The 16897-nt window shown below is 41.6% G+C and overlaps 1 protein-coding gene across 1 annotated transcript in view; it reads left to right on the top strand.

Annotated features, from left to right (window-relative positions):
- Positions 1–14173, top strand: part of IRS1 (insulin receptor substrate 1) — a 62271-nt gene extending 48098 nt beyond the window's left edge. Inside the window, exon 2 of the mRNA XM_052662287.1 lies at positions 13149–14173. The gene's annotated coding sequence lies outside the window, so the exon portion shown is untranslated. The remainder of the gene's footprint in view (positions 1–13148) is intronic.
- The last annotated feature ends 2724 nt before the right edge of the window (positions 14174–16897 follow it).

Raw genomic sequence — 16897 nt, 5'->3', positions numbered from 1 at the left:
AGAAGGGTCCCAGCTTATTTACTAATGTGCAGTGATTCTCAAACCACTTTCCTATTGACTTTCTCCAGCTAATTCTTGTAGAATGGGACTTAGCAAGGATCTGGGTGTTCCCAGTGCTTGCACCTCTGTTGAAAGACTCTGCAAGGGCTTTTATTTCTACTGGAAGTTCACTAGGGAGGGTCCAAGGAGACACGATGTGTGTTAAGTCAGTGGCTGTGTTAGGGTCTCTGTTAGGAATTGCTGATGGTTGGGAGTGAGGAGAGCTAAAAGTTGGAAGACGAGGATCTCTGAAGAATCTGTCTTGGTCTGGACCTCAACCTAGTCCCGTTCTTCTTTAACTGATTCTTGAGGAAGAAAAGCGTGGAGACGCCAAGTAAACAGGTAGGCCATTGTCCACTGGTGACTTGGTTTTATGGAAAAAAATGTAAGGCAATTTTTGAGCAGAATTCAGCAGAGCTCATCATAGAGCTGTTAATTAAGTGTTAATTATAGCCTGTCGCTGGTGGAGAGTAATGGTGAAATTGTGTGGTTCGGTTATATTTTGAAGGCATTTTGTCAGCAGCTCAGACTACAGTCAAGAAAGAATAGAAGCTATTGTTTTCTTTGTGTATCTTAGGACCTTAGCAGCTTCTGGGGCCAGTGTTGAAAAGAGGATCTGTTCTTATTACTATCACGAAGTTTTATCAGAAAAAAATCTGTGTTTAACTACCTGGAAATCAATTTGTTCTTTCTGCTCATGGTTTAGATTTTAGAATTTTGAACCTGAATTCTCTTACAGATGATGGTACATGTGCCCTGCCCCCTTCCTCCACCTCCTCTGTTATTTTTCTTCAAGTTGAGGGAAAACAGACCTAAAAGTGTCTTCCTGGGAACACATCTTATATTTAGAAATTCCAGTTGCTGTTTCTATCTCAGTCTTGTACTTTGACTATTTTTTTTTTTTTTTTGGTAATAAATCATCTTCCAAGGTGGATATTTATTTCATAAAGTGAGAACAACGTGTGGGAAACAGTTTTGTGACTTAGGAGTCTCCCCTCAGAGAGCAAAGTTAGTGGCTTTAATTTAAAAGTTGACTAACTCTGGAATAGAGGGGACCTAATCCTTAATTTTTTTTTCCCCTCCCAGATATTTGAAGGGCAATGAGCAGGACTAATAGTCACAAGCCACATAAGGAAACTGTCTTCTGCTTCACAATGTCCTTCTCTTGTTATCTAGTGGAGCTTTGCAAGTGATTGTGAAAACGAGGTGTTTTCTCCACTTCATTGTACTATGGAGGCAAAATGAGATCAAATGACTCATTCAAGACCAGACAGAAGGTCCTGGCTCAGCTGGGCGGAGATACAGACTGGGAGTGTTCAGATGCATATCCTTGTGGGGTTGATCTCTCTCCTGTGGGTCAGAACAAGAGGAGCATCATCACACCGTGATAGTCTTTCCCTAGATCTGTTGCTTTGGCCTCAGCAATCCTGCTTATCTCCCCTCTTCAGTCACCTTTGTTCATTTCATCCAGAAGATTCCTGTTTTCCTTTGGAGCAGGGACAGAGGCAAACATGGGGTAGGGCTGGTTAATCAGATTAACTAGATGTCTTCTAGGTCATGAGGCTGCAGGACACAGTAGAGGTAACTTCCCATCAGTGATAAATTGGGAGGCGCCCTTGGGACTCAGGTCATGGTGTGACAATCAGAAATAAAGCCTTAGAACCAAGAGGACTTCTTCCCTCCAATTCTTCCCTAACAGGTTTCCTCAGACTCAGCTCAACTGACATTTGGAGCCAGGTGATTCTTTGCTATGGGCTTCCCAGGTGACTCAGTGGTAAAGAACCAGCCTGCCAATGGCAAGAGATGCAGGTTTGATCCCTGGGTTGGGAGGATCTCCTGGAGAAGGAAATGGCAACTCACTCCAGTGTTCTTGCCTGGAGAATCCCATGGACAGAGGAGCCTGGTGGACCACAGTTGCAAAGAGTCAGACGCGCTGAGTGACTAAACAACAATAACAACAATTCTTTGTCGCAGGTGGCCTGTGCACTTTAGGATACTTGGTATATTCCTGGTCTCCATTTGGGCTTCCCTGGTGGCTGAGATGATAAAGAATCTGCCCACAGTGTGGGAAATTGGGGTTTGATCCCTGGAGAAGCGAGTGGGTAGCCCCTCCAATATTCTTGTCTGGAAAATTCCATGGACAGAGGAGCCTGGCAGGCTACAGTCCATAGGATTGCAAAGACTGGGACACAACTGAGTGACTAACACTTTTCACTTCTAGTATCTACTTACTAAATATCAATAAGCTTCTCTCTTACTTAAACTCCACCTGTGACAACCAAAAGTGTTTCTGGGCATTGTTAAGTGTCCCTTGAGGGGGGCAATTATCCCTGCCCATTCAAATTGAGAATTATTGCTCTAGAGACTTCATGGAATACATGGAGGCTAGAAGGTCTCAGGCGTGAGAAGTGGGCTTAGCCCCACCAGTACCTTTTAGCTAAAGTCCAGGTGACTTTTGCCTGGTACTCCAGTGGGCCTGGGGATCACCTTCACAGACCCCATTTATTTCCTTTGGGACTGTGACTACCTCAGAGCCCCCAATAAATATTCTTCATAAGGATTCCTTAAGAGTTGTCACTACATCTTCATTAAGAACTTGGCCCAACTGTCTTCAGAACGCTTCTAGTTCAGCCCTGAACTGGCATGAAGCACTTAATTCAGCATGCTGGTAGGGAATTTTCAGCAAATATCATTTTCCAAGTCAAAAATGACAAGGCTGAGATGTCTGATAATGAAAGAAAAGAGGGAAGAATGGGCACAGTGGTGGTGAGACTTCAAAGATGAAAGTGGAGGACCAGGAGCCTTGGGGTCAGTGCATGAAAGGTCAGCCCCTCTTTTCCACTGGATGAGTTTTGCCCCCTTATCCAAGACAATAAAGAGGTGTTTGCAGTTGGTTAGAAGTCTGCATCACTGCTTCAAAGACCTTAGAGATGCGACTGATGTGTCCATTATCAATTAGTCCAGATCATCTTTCTGATATCGTCCCTTCCTTTTCCAGCTGCCAGCAATTAGACATGTGCACCTGGCAGCAATTGGTTTTCCGTCAAGTTCCCGAAGCAGCACTGGCCTCACTCTCCTGTTCAGTTGAGAGACTGGGGAAAAGAATTCGGATTCAACAGCCACTCATTCCCTTCCCCAACAATTAGAAACATGCTTTAGCACCTGGAGAGAGTGCCTAAGAGTCCCAGTGAACATCCATTTAAGCCTCTTCATGAGAACTCTTTGTAAATTCTTTCATGTATAAATCTTTTCTTTAGCTGACTTAGATAGGGTGGGGATCTTCAAGCTTCTAATTTCTTCCTGGCAAGCAGCAGAAGTGGCCTTTCTGTGACATTTCTGGAGATGGCATCCACTGAAGAGCTGCTCAAAGACCTGTTGGTGCTGCTTATCCCAGTGTTCAGTGGAGCTCTTCCCTTTGTGTTCAGTAGGTAAGCAGGTCTTCGTCTTGTCTGAAGACAAGACTTTTTGTCTAAAGATCCAGGACTTCATCTCACAAGGTCCTATTTTGCGTTTTACTACTACTACTTTTATGTTTTGTTCTGGCCTTTCTGCCATACCCACCTTCTCTCTGAAGTAACTTTTCTGTCTTCCCAAGACACCTCCTAATCTTGACTTCAGGTTTGGTTCTTGGCTGCCATCTGGTCTGTGGCTTCCCTGTTGCTTCCCTCTCCCACCAGAACATTTTTGGCTGCTCTGTGTTCAGGTTATCAGGAGGGGATATGAGATCCAAGGATTTCTAGTTCTTCATGAGAATAGCACCAGTAAGAGTTAATGTCTGAGGGCTTATTATGCTGCTACTGCTGCGAAGTCACTTCAGTCATGTCCGACTCTGTGTGACCCCATAGAAGGCAGCACACCAGGCTCCCCTGTCCCTGGGATTCTCCAGGCAAGAACACTGGAGTGGGTTGCCATTTCCTTCTCCAATGCATGAAAGTGAAAAGTCAAAGTGAAGTGAGGCACAGTGATGAGAACTTTTCATGTATTATCTTGTTGAACCTCAAGAGATGACCCTATGGAATGGGCACTGTTAGCCTATGTTATGGGTGACAACACAGAGGTTTACAAGAGTTCATAACTTGCCCAAAATTATGGAGGGAAGAGAAGCAGAAGAGAGAATGTACAATCTGAGGTTTTTTTTTTAAATCTTTTTCAAGTTTAACTTGGAAATAAGTCCTGAGTTAAAATTGATCAGTCTTTAAATAAATGCAACAAACGTGTAATGGCTCTATCTTCATTCTCAAAATAACCTTTCTGGATGGAGTATCCTAAACTACATTTTAGAACTCAAGATTGCTTACAGGGTATTCACATATCACTCAGGTAGCGGCAGCTCAAGGGAAACAGTTGGTTTCAGAGAGTGTTTTTTCATTATTTAGGCTGCTTAAGGCAAAAAAGAAAAATAGCTCACTTAACTACATGGTGCAGTAGTAACGAATCTGCCTGCCAATGAAGGAGGTGCAGGAGAGGCGAGTTCCGTCCCTGTGTTGGGAAGATCCCCTGGAGAAGGAAATGCAACCCACTCCAGTATTCTTGCGTGGGAGATCCCACGGGCAGAGGGATCTGGCGGGCTCCAGTCCCTGGGGTCACAGAGAGTCCGACATGACTGAGTAACTGAGCATGCTCACGCATACTTAACTGCCAAAAATCCCAGATGAATTCTCCCTAACACTTCCCCTTGATAAACTCAAAGCAAAAAGAAGGAAGACAAAGGCTAAATCCTTTTTACTTGTGATTTACAATGATGTGTTTCAGGAGATGTTAATCAGATGAGTGTAGTAGGGAAAGTCCTCTACTGAGTTTGACCTTCCTAGGACCAGCTGGCAATGGCCCTGTTCTCTGTTAGGCCAGTTTAATGACCAAAACACCTACAGGAGGGAGATCAGGGCCACATGGCTGTGGTACCTCGTGGTTCCTTTGAAAGATGCTTGTTCAATTCAGTACATTTTTCTTGCATTACCAAGTTCTTCCATAAAGTCAACCGCAACCCATATTATCGGGGACTCCGACTAAAACTTGTGGTGAGTAGGAAATAGATTAAACACAGGTTTTCCCTTTTCTCTGGCTGCCAAAAGTGATGTCAGTGACGTTAATGATCCTTGCCTCAGCCCTCTGCAGACCTAGGGCCGTCTGTGAGAATGCTTGTTCTATACTCTTGTTCCTGGGCTGTTACAGAAAAGCTGATGATGGCTGATAAGGAACAACTGAGCAGCCGGACAATTACTCGAAGGTACGCTCAGGCGCTTGCTTTCTTTGAGTTTATGAGAAGACTCTAGGGAGTGGGCATAGACTGTGACGTCTATTTAGTGTTTAACAGAAAAAAAAGGCAAGGGGATGAGGTTCACCTGCTTTCTTTTTGCCTAATTAATAGAAGTGGTCTTGCAAACACTTTTTTACTCTTTCTACACCACATTGTAAATGAAGTGATTGTCATTTAAGTCTACAGACTTATATCAGAGCCAAATAAAAGCTATGTCCCATACTTTTGAACATGACACAAACAGACAAACAAACAAAACTGGTATGAAATTACAATATAAACCTCAGAGGTGCAATTGTAATTCCTGTTGGGGAGAATATACTGCAGAAAGAGCTCCCATGAAAGCGGAAGAAAGCAACTTTTATGACCTTCTTCCTCAGGCAGGGAAGATGAGATCATATTATTTTCATGTCTTCAAGTAACAGGTTTATTTCAGTTGAGCTCTGTGAAAATGAAAACTTCCTGTCCCCCAGCACAGGTGATCTGACTTGAAATGTTAGAGGGATTGTTTCTCTGACTTCCTCTGCTTTGATTTTCATGTATTACTACATGGGGATAGATTAGAATTTTGGCAGAAGAGAGATTTGAGGCATTTGGGTTCACATTTAGTGGGGGAGACTATTAGGGTGTTGACACCCCCTTTGCTTTATGTTTTAATTACGTTTGGCTTTATCAGCATGCTCCGTCTTTAAGAAAATATGGTTAGTAACTGAAGTGATTAGTCTTTGGCTTCAAAAATTTCTGAGTATTTATTCAGATTTCCTTAGTAGATCGTTGATGGAGTACTTTTCATGGTTGAAGACCATATGTTGTTGTTGTTTAAATCGTCTTCTCCATAGCTCCCTAGCCTTCTTGAAAAGTTTTCAGCCCCTTCGTCTTCTGCCCCTGTGTTGCTGGGGAAGGAGAAATCCACGCTACTGACAGCATCAGCCGGCTGGACCACAGCAGGAGCCCACAGGCGTGATGGGCAGTGTCTTGGTCCCTCCCTCTCTTCTTTCCTGTGCATAATACGTGTGCCTGTCTTCATTGGTGGTCTCCTGAAGTCACCAGCCCTGCCAGAAGGTCTATCCCTGGGACAAAAGGGAAGCTGGAGTGAGATGGCCTCTCACATGTTGGCAGCTCTCCCTGAATTTCTTTCCTTGGCAACTCTGCGCCATGGAAGGGCTGGCCAGCAACCGTGTTATTTTCACCAGCCCTCCCCCATGTGACTCGCACTGGGCAAAACTGCTATTTAAGCAGCTCCATTAAAGCACTGGCTTGGCCGGTCGGTTACCCTTTGCCATTTAAGACCATGAAACCAAGTCTTTCCAGCTCACTTCTGGCCTATTTTGAAAGATGTTGGTTGCCTTTCTTTAGCTAAAATGGCTGTCTCCTTTCAACATAAAGTAGCAAATACCTTGGGTCTTACTTCCGACTTGACTTCTTGAGTTCAATCCTTATTTGATTTTTTTTTTTTTTCTTCTTTTTGGTGATTATGGTCAGAGGCTTTAAAAGAGAATGTTTTTTCACTACTTAGATCTGTCTTTTCCCAAAGTCTCAGGTTGCTTGCACACTTCCAGTGGTACCTTGTGAAAAGCAGAGAGACAGTCCCCCTGGCCGAAACTTGAAGCTGTCTGGATTTAATTCTCTGTTCCTTGGGTAGCTGGGCTGGTAACTCTGCTTCCGCCTTAGATGCTACCATCAAGTGCACATACAGGCCAAACTCTGAGCCAGGAAATTCCTTGCATAAGGGCTTTCACACAGTCCATCAGATAGATCCCTGCTCTTTCTTATCCATCTGAGACTACATGGTACACTACCAGGACTATAAATGTATTTGATGCTGATGGTTTAAAAAAGAACTACTGGGTCTGTTTTTCAGGTTTCAGGTACACTTAAAAACAGTAATTTTGCAGTGTTTTCTAAGGTGTTTTATTATACAGAAGCATTCTAGAAGGCTTGGTCAGCTTTAAATTGGCCATGTGTTGTTGTTCAGTTGTGTCCCACTCTTTGTGACCCCATGTGACCCCATGGAAGCACACCAGGATTCCCTGCCCTTTACCATCTCCTGGAGTTTGCTCTAACTCATGTCCATTGAGTCAGTGATGGCATTAAACCATCTCATCCTCTGTTGTCCCCTTGTCCTTCTGGCCTTAATCTTTCCCAGCATCAGAGTCTTTTCCAATGAGTCGGCTCTTTTGCATCAGGTGGCCAAAGTATTGGAGCTTCAGCTTCAGTCCTTCCAATGAATATTCAGGGTTGGTTTCCTTTAGAGTTGACTGGTTTGATCTGTTTGCTGTCCACGGGACTCTCGAGAGTCTTCTCCAGCGCCACACTTCAGAAGCATCAATTCTTCGGTGCTCAGCCTTCTTTATGGTCCAACTCTCATATCCGTACGTGACTGTGAATTAATTGCATGAGCATCAGTGGGGTAGCCGAAGAAATGAACTGTGGTCATGGTTAATAGTACACAATTGAATATAACTGTGTGAAAAAGAAATTAACAAACCTGGGAAGACAGGATATAGAGAAATATCACCGGTGCCATGTTCAGCATCCTGCAAGGTAAAGAGCTCTCCACCAACCTCTCTGCTCTCACATCCCTTCCACCTTCTTTCTTTTTCTAATCCCAATCAAAGGTAATCTTCTCCTCTGAAAGGAGTTCCCCTATGCCCCCACCAATTTTTCTAAATACTTTACCTGTGCCATTTCCTTAAGGACTTAGGCATTTGGAAAACAAACTCAAGAAGCCAGAGGTTTTTTTGTTTTTTTTTTTTCCTGCTTTTAAATTATCATACTTCTCCCCATACACAATGAATTGGGAGGATGGGAAAGGGGTTAAAATACCAAGAAGGTTTAAAAAGTTGGTTAACATTTTATCTTATTACAGATTTTTCAGAATGGGGAAGATGTTAATATTAAATCTATTAAAGCATTATCTTCTTCGCTACTTAAACATCTTTGACATTAGATATAGAATATTAAAAGTTCAAAAATTTTAAGTAAATAGTAAAATCAGAACCATAGCTAAATAGTAGTTTTCCTTAGGTGACAGGAATTATAATAATTATAATGAATTATGTTTATACCTTCCTTACATTTACTGTCTCTTATAAATTTTCTTTATTATGCTGAAGGTTTTTTTGTTTTCAGTCACAGCTGTTTATGTTAAGTGAAAGAGAAATATGCTGTGTGACACATTTCTTCAAGTGGAAGAATTTATTTATATGAATTTTTCTAGTTGAGTCTACAGTGTAAGATCTCAAACAATGATTTCCATTGAAGAAAAGTCATTACTATAGTTTTTTTTTTTTTTCCAGCCATAGTTGGATGAGGAAGAGTTTCTTTCTGGCTACATTTTAGTGCATGACAACAGCCCAGCAACTTACAATATTTTTACTCCTGTTTTCTTAGTAAAGGAGAAAATGATGTTCTAACCAGGTATTTCAACTATGTTGCACTTAACAAGTTGGCAGGGAGTTTCAAGGTGTTTAAATACAAGAGAAAAACTTTTAGACAGTGGGTTTGGCTAAAAATGCATTGCTGAAAAGGAGCAGATCCTTCTTTTGTGCTTATATCATAACTGTATGCTGTTTCAGCTGCTCACCCAGTGGAGACTAATCAGTAGGCTGAGACAGTGTGAAAGGAAGCAGAAGCTTTATTTGTTTTTCAGCTCTAGCCAGCAGAGTTTAAGTGGGTCGAGTCCAGGAGATGTAAATTCCTACTGGATACAATAATGCAATAATCCATAGGTCTCAAGTAGCATAGTCAAGTGTTGACTTATTTGATAATGCTTTAAAAATTACATTTTTCATTACTGCCAACAGGATTAGGCGTATTTTATCCTGTGAGAAGACACATGTGGACCATAGATGCTGATGTGGTGATGAAATTTTTGTCAAAATGTAATTTCCTGCACTAAATCTTGTGACAGGTGCATCGTATTTCTGGGTTCAAAAGTTATTCCCCAGTGATGTAACTCGAGAGAATATATCACAGGAACATCACCATTTGATATTTGCACAGTTCTTCTCCAAGGATTTGTTTTGCTTTTTCTTGTTTCCAGTTTATGAGTGCTACAAATGAGTTTTTGTAAAACATCCTAGCAATGTTTGCCTTGTGTGGTTGATTGGGAGTCTTGAAATTGTATATATAAAGTGCATTAAACACACATTACCCATGTCTTCTTTTTCAGTATGTATTACAGTCTTTACCGTTGTATTTGTGTCACTCAACAGATGTTTATTGCATTTAATGACTTGGGAGCTTAGAATGGATGGGTGTATTTCCAAGTTGCGAAAATGTATGAATATACATTCATAGATGTCTATTTTGGTCGTTTAGTCACTATATCATGCCATGCATGCAAATAAATTTGCATGGTTACCCTTCTTCAAGTGGGTTGCTTTATTTAAGCTCAGCCCTTATGGATTGCAAGTGTGTAGTGGTAGGCATATAGACAGATAAACTGAAGTCCCATGAGGCATCTGCGAAGGTCTGTCTGTAAAGTTAGGACAGTTCTTTCCAACAAAACTCTACAGTGATGTTTTTGGAACTTTAGTTTTGGAGTTCTTTGGCTTTAGATAAAACCTCACTGGGAACCATTACCCAGCTTAATCAGCTCTTTTATTCACCATATTTGGGTCTCAAAGCTTTTTGACTGTCTCCAAAGATCAGATGTGCCCTCCAAGGGCCAAACTGGCTGCTATAGAGACCATTCAAAAGGGTATGCCCAAAGCTGAGAAGGCAGTTGCAAGAAAGAAAGGGGACTTGAAGAAGGCATTCCAAAAATGCTTTGAACAATGCTGCATGCTTGGAATAAGTATGCAGATCTGAGGTGGCTGTGTGCAAGAGTCCTCACTGAGGATCTTTGTGAAAAATCTGTCTTGTTTACTCAGTAGCTAAACTTTATGTAAGGACACACACACACCCTTGCACAAAAATAAACAGTGGGCAAACTTCAGACTGTCCCTTTAAATTTTCCTCTCTTGCTTATTGATAGCTTCTGTTCCTATCCCCTCCATGTGAGCCTTACCTACCACTTTCTTACCTTATTCCTAGACTAGCTAGCACTGGTAGATAGCATTAGTGACTGAGGCCTGTGTAGATCAGGATTTATGATAAAGGCTTTGAAAAGTAGTATGCTGAAATTTTTTGGAGGGGGCAGTATATGATGGAATTGATATATCCTTTGATTTCCTGCCCTTTGAACATACTGCTTGTGGAAAATTACTAGGATGGTTTCAGGGGTGCAAGGGTATGTGTGTGTGGTCCACAGCAATAGATTTCAGCCTCCAGGGACCATATATTTTTCTTTTCCTCTCCTCAAAGGGGCCCCAATTTCCACCCTTGTGCATCCATCCAGGTTGGCACGTGTGATGACACAACTGGTTATAGTTTGCTCCTGTGCTAAGCTGTTCATTCAGCTCTTCTGGATAAGAGCCAGATGTAAAATCAAAAGCATACCCTTGACTTTTTAAATTGGCAGCATGTTTGTCTCAGGCCTTTTAATAAAACATGGCCTTCTTACCTAATTTTAGGACGTATGAAACTGTGTTAAGCTGTACATAGATATCCTGGTAGGAACATTTTGATAGATTGCAATATAAGTTCAGAAGAAACTTGAAAGTAAGTAAGATCTCTGGGGTTTTAGAAAGGCTAGGTTATTGTTTCACTTGTAGCAACCACATGAAGTAAATCCTGTCTCTTTGATAATAAAAGAGATAAGCCTGGTGTGCTTTTTTGTTTGTTTGTTTTTTTACCTTGATGTCTCCATGTCAAGCCTTTATTTGTAAGTAGAAACACAGACTTTATCTGTCATTTAGGGCTGAAGTTAATACTGTGAAATGAACAGAAATCTCTTAGTAAAACTTGAATCCTCATCTGGTAAATTTCAGCTTACCTGAAAGCGGTTCTATAGATGATCAATGCTGCTGGGTCCCAGCCATACTCTCCTGCAAAGAGGAGAGCGAGAGGCAGAGGGGAAAAATATTTTGCATTGGTCAACATTTACCTTGTGTGGACTTTCAGGTCTGCTGCTGTCCTTGTCATGGACATGGATCATTACTGCTGTGTGCTGATCGTATCACAAAGCACGTGCTTGTGGTCCCTTCACTTATTTAAAGACGTCTTGGTCTGTCATTCACAGTGCCTCACCATCTACACAACCTACGTTTGTAGATGTCTCTCCTCTTTCCCCTTTGCAGATATCCCGTGTTCTGACAAAACTACCTTCCTCACTTGGCCTGACCAGGGCTGTGTGCTCATCCCTCCTGGGGCTTATTGTGTCCTGTGGCCTCCGTGGGAAGTGTGCCTTGTCCTTTTCATTCCTTCCACTCATATTTAGTGAGTTCCTGCTACATGCCAGCACTGAAACACCATTGCCACATCTCCAGACTCTTCCATGGCTTCCAAACCAAGCCAAGTGTGTCAGTGAGGTGCTTCCTTTACACTCCCAGCTAGAAATGTTCTTCCCTCCTCTGTACATCTAGGGCAGGAGTCCCTAACCCCTGGACCATGGACTGTTACTGGTCTGTAGACCATTAGGAACTGGAACACACATCAGGCGGTGACTGATGGATGAGCGAGACAGGGAAGCTTGATCTGTGTTTACAGCTGCTCCCCATTGCTGGCATTACCGCCTGAACTCTGCCTGCCATCAGATCAGTGGCAGCACTAGATCCTCATAGGAGTGTGAACCCTACTGTGAACTGTGCATGCAAGGGATCTAGGTTGGATGCTCCTTATGAGAATCACTTCAAAACCATCCTTTCTCTGCAGCCCTGGAAAAAATTGTTTTCCATGAAACTGGTCTCTGATGCCAAAGAGATTGGGGACCACTGATAAACAGCTTTTTGCCTATTGTACCTTTTGTGGAATTCACCCTGTTTCAACTTTGCATTCTCTCTATTTGTGAATGAAGCTTACCTTCCTTGATAGAATTTCTGGAAAGCAGAGCCTATAGCAGAATTCACCATTGTAGCCTCGATAGTACTTAATGCAACCATTTACTTATTTGACAGGTATTTATTGATTAGCTCTGCTGTGCCTCCTCCTGCTCAGGACATCCTATAAATATTGATGTTTCTGTAGATACCTTTTGGATGCGGGAAAAATAAGGCCCTCAGAAGGACTATCTAATGTTGAGAGCGAATGAGACTTTTATAAGGTTGAGAAGGGGTCTCCTCCTGAGGGGAATGGGTAACACTCATTGTGATCTGACTTTTAAACTGTGTAGAAGAAATGTTGTGTTTCTGCCAGAATAACTTATCTCTGTTAGACCTAAATTAGAACCCCCTTTTTAAATTTAATGATTAACTAGGTCTCTTTTGCTTAGACATTCTTTTGCATCTAGAATTTTCCTATCAGCTAATGTCAACTTAAAAACCAATTTCAGATTTTATAATGGGAAAACCCTGCAACTTCAAATTCTAAAATCTCCATTTGACTTTTAATCAAAAGAAGATTAAGCATAGCCTGACGGTAACCTGCTTACCATATTTTGTAGTTGTTTTACACAAAAGCTGCAGTGGACGTTTTTATTTTGATCACAAGAACATCAAAGTGTTCTGTGTTTTTGTGTTGCTAAACCTCTGAAACCTCCGAAACCTCCAAACCACATCGATTGGTTTGCTGACTTAATATTGACTATTGTGACTTTGTGATTGCTTTAGACGCTTGCATTTTGAAAGAAAAAAAAGAAGTTAAATACAGTTTGTTTATTTTTCTGAAGTACTCAGTACTGCTTGTGCCTGTAACTTCAGTTTATCCCATGCTGTCCCACTGTCCCTTTTTAAAGAAAAACCCTAAAGAACTGATTGAACGTGTGTTTTGAGATGCTGATGATGACGGATTCTTTCATTTTTCTTTTCAGAATGAAGACCTAAATGACCTCAGCAAATCCTCCTTTAACTCATGGGTACCCAGACTCTAAATATTTCATGATTCACAACCAGGACCTCACATCTTCCTCCTCAGTAGATGGTACGATGCACCCATTTCAGTTTGTTTACTTTACACAATCCTCAGGAGTTTGTTGACTGAACTGCACGTTGTATATCGTGCCAAGAAAAAAAGCACTGTGACACCAGAACAATGAGTCTGCATAAACTTCATCTTCAACCTTAAGGACTTAGCTGGCCACATGAGCTGATGGGCCACCGTGCCACGAGAGAATGAGTTTACGCTCATTGCATTTACAAGACACATTTCATCTGCTGCTGAAACCGTGTACGACAGAGCATCATTGTAAATTATTTCCTATGGAACTGTTGCGTTGGGTGGAGAGAGTATTAAATATTTAACATAGGTTTTTGATTTATATGTGTAATTTTTTTAATTAAAATGTAACTTTTCTTACAGCACATCTTTTTTGGGGGGGATGTGGAACTGAAGTATACAGTGTTCTATTGTAAAGAGTGGAGCAAATGCTTAAAACAAGGCTAACAAGAGTAGAATAGGGTACGATCCTTGTTTTAAGATTGTAATTCAGAAAAGTAATATAATAAGAATCATAGTGCCATAGATTTTGGTTCTCAATTGTATAGTTCTATTTACTGATACTATCTCTTGTAATATAGCCTTGATGTTGAGCTGAGATCCTTACAAGAATTGATCTTACTTTTGTATTTTTTTTTTTTTTCTGTAAGGCAATAGGCCATGTTAATGAAACTGAAGAAGGATATATTCTGCTGGGTATTTTCAAGTGTCAGCTTAAAATTGGCAATTGAATGGAAGCAAAATTACAAGAAAAGGCAATCAGTGTCTTCCTTTGTATATACTGTAAAGAGGAGACATGGGTGATCCCTTTGAATCAAAAGCTCTCTTTGGAATGAATAATGTGGGTGTTTGTAAATTCTGGAAATTTCTTTCTATTCATAATAAACTAGAGACTGTTGATCTTTTCTTCTCCCCCTTCCCCCACTTCCGGTTCCATTCCCACCAAATATTTTTTCCTGTTGCACACGTTAGGATCTTTCATTGCCTGCATTGTCTCAAGAAAGATGTAAGACAAGTGAGTACTTGTCTTTCATTTCTAACCAGAAATTAAAATTCCAGAACATGTTTTTTACAATGACCAGGGCTACACTGTCACTTTTCTGTAAGACTCCTATCTCATGTTTTCTGAGAACGTCCAGTGTAACGTTATTTAACCGAATGTAATTTGGTCCATTCGCCCTGGTGGCTACTGGCCTGTGTGTGATTAGTTAATAAAACCCAGGGTGCAGAGAGCACATCAAAGCATAATGACCTGCTAGGGAAACATCTAGCCAGCAGTGAAAATGTTAATCCTTTTCTTGTTTGGAAAGTACACACATCTTGGAATTTTTCCTCGTGAAAGAGAAATGGCAATGTATGTACTAAGAGAAATTGCCTACAAAGTTTTGAATCTTTTGATCAGGAAACTTCCTAAAAGTTCAGTGAATTAAGTCTAGTATCAGGCTCCCCTGGAGTCCGTGTGAACGCTCTATCAGGAATCCCCAGCCCTGCTGTTGAGAGGAGCAAGATTTTCTTTCACTGAAGGGTTGAGCTCCCTGGTTGGGGGAGGGGTTGCCAGGAAGGGGCCAGGGTTGGGGGCCATCGCAGTGGCTGCCCATCGATGGGTCAGGGACACCCACCCCCACCCCCAGCTCTACTCAAAAGGGAGTAGAGATCAGTGGACCCCTTCCCCTGCTGAGGCCCGTGTTACTGTTAATTCAGCCAGATGACATGTACCTCACAGACTCTTGTACAATGTTCACCATTGCAGATTCTAAGCATTTGCATGCTCATCAATTTCTAAGATAAATAGGTCTGTAGTCATAAGAACCCATTGTTTTCAAGGAACTTGCTGAATGACATCATTTCCTATCAGGAGAGAACACCACCGATTTTTAAAATCTGATATGAAACTGTTTTGTTTTTGTATCCTTTCATAAAAAAGACTTTCTTAGTCAAGCTCTTATTTTTCAAGTATTCTCGCTTGTGTAGGAAAGAAGCAAGCTGTCCCGCTCTCTTCCCTTGAGGACATTAGTAGTCAAGGAGAGATAATCAGTGAACAAAGTCAGCCCCACCCACTTTCCTATAAAGGTGGCTATTTCTCAAGGAACCTAAACTTTGAATATGTATTACCAAGGTACCTCTGCATGTGGGATTACTAACATATTTCCGGTGCGAACAGGAAATGAACCGGACGGGAAAAAACATCTCTTGGTTTCTGTTCCTCTCATCTGTTTTGTTGAGTCATGTAGTATAAAGGTAAGACACTCCTATTTAAGCTGTTTCTAGCGGTCCCTGAGCTGGGTTTGCTGGTAGTATCAAACTTCACCCATTTAAAACTGGAAGTTGCTGGTATTTAAGGGAAACATGCTCTGTCTCCGTGAGGGGTTGACCTTCAGCTGCTAAGTGCTTGTGTTCAGTTCTTATTTGGGAGACTTGGCTTTTATCCGTTTCAAAGTATTTGTAGGCCAGCCAAGGGCTTACATTAATGAGACTTCTAGTGGCCTCTGGTTAACCTATAAGTTAGTGGCTTTTTCTTCATGACACCAACCTTTCACAGTGTTCTTTCTTAGAGACTTTAGGCAGAGTTTTAAAATTCTCCTTTGTGGAAAGAACAAATATGTTCCATGACTTTGATGATATCTTTATCCTGGGGGGACAAAAAAGGTCCTAGAACCAGCTCAAAGTGAAGAGAATCCATTAATGATCAACCACCTGAGTCAATAATGACAATTCAGTACTGATGTTACATTTGTGGCTATTTCTTGCTAACTTTCAAAGGTCAGGGACTCTCTTGACGAACTGACATTGACTGCAAAAACTGAATTTTCTGAAAATCATCCAGCCAAAAGTAGAGATTTTTAACTTTTCTTTCCCTGATGCTTGCCTCCTAGCTGTCTTTTAAATCTGGGATCTTTAAAGTGTTAAAACAGTTTTACTAAACCGTAAGAAACAATATTTGGCAATGCTGAAGCCCTGTTTTGTTCAGTCAGTCCTGCATCTTGAATGCAGTATGCCGAGTAGTTGAAAACCGATTTTTATTTACTACAGGTGGTTTCAAAATGGAGGAGGGGGGGTGGAAGGTCATCATCCACTGATGACAAAGCCACAAAAAATGAGATGAATGTACAGTATTCCAGCTGCTTTGGCAGAGCTCTATGGGTTGGTCTGTCACATGGGGAGACACTGAAACTAGAAACACTCCACAGATTGAGACCTTGACTGGGGAAAGATGAGACGCTCTGGAAGGCATGGGAAGGAGAATGGATGGAGGCCAGATAGAAACTCGATCCTTTGCAATGACTTGACAGGAGAGTTAGCGTTCCTAGGACCTCATCTATGTTTGTTGGAGGTAATGCTGCGTTTATATAGGTTGCTAAGAAATTTGGAAGGAAGAAGCATATGCTTCTAGGGATATGAGGAAATAGGACGGACCTTGCCAACAGTAAGAGAAAGGACTTTCACTCTGTAAGCTTAGTCATGGAGGGCAAATAGAGCCTTGTAATCAGTAGACCATCAACGGGTTAAGCTCTTGGTGCCATTGGTCATTTCTAAAGCCAAGCCAGAGAGGATCATGAGGGTCCCTCCACAGCTCTATAAATCAGTCTCCTAAGGGTGGACAGACAAGGTATGGGTCAGATGGCA

The sequence above is a fragment of the Budorcas taxicolor genome, chromosome 2 (genome assembly GCF_023091745.1).
Source record: "Budorcas taxicolor isolate Tak-1 chromosome 2, Takin1.1, whole genome shotgun sequence".
Taxonomy (NCBI): Eukaryota; Metazoa; Chordata; class Mammalia; order Artiodactyla; family Bovidae; genus Budorcas; species Budorcas taxicolor.
The sequence above is the reverse complement of the archived record's forward strand: the minus strand, read 5'-3'. Positions and strand labels throughout refer to the sequence as shown.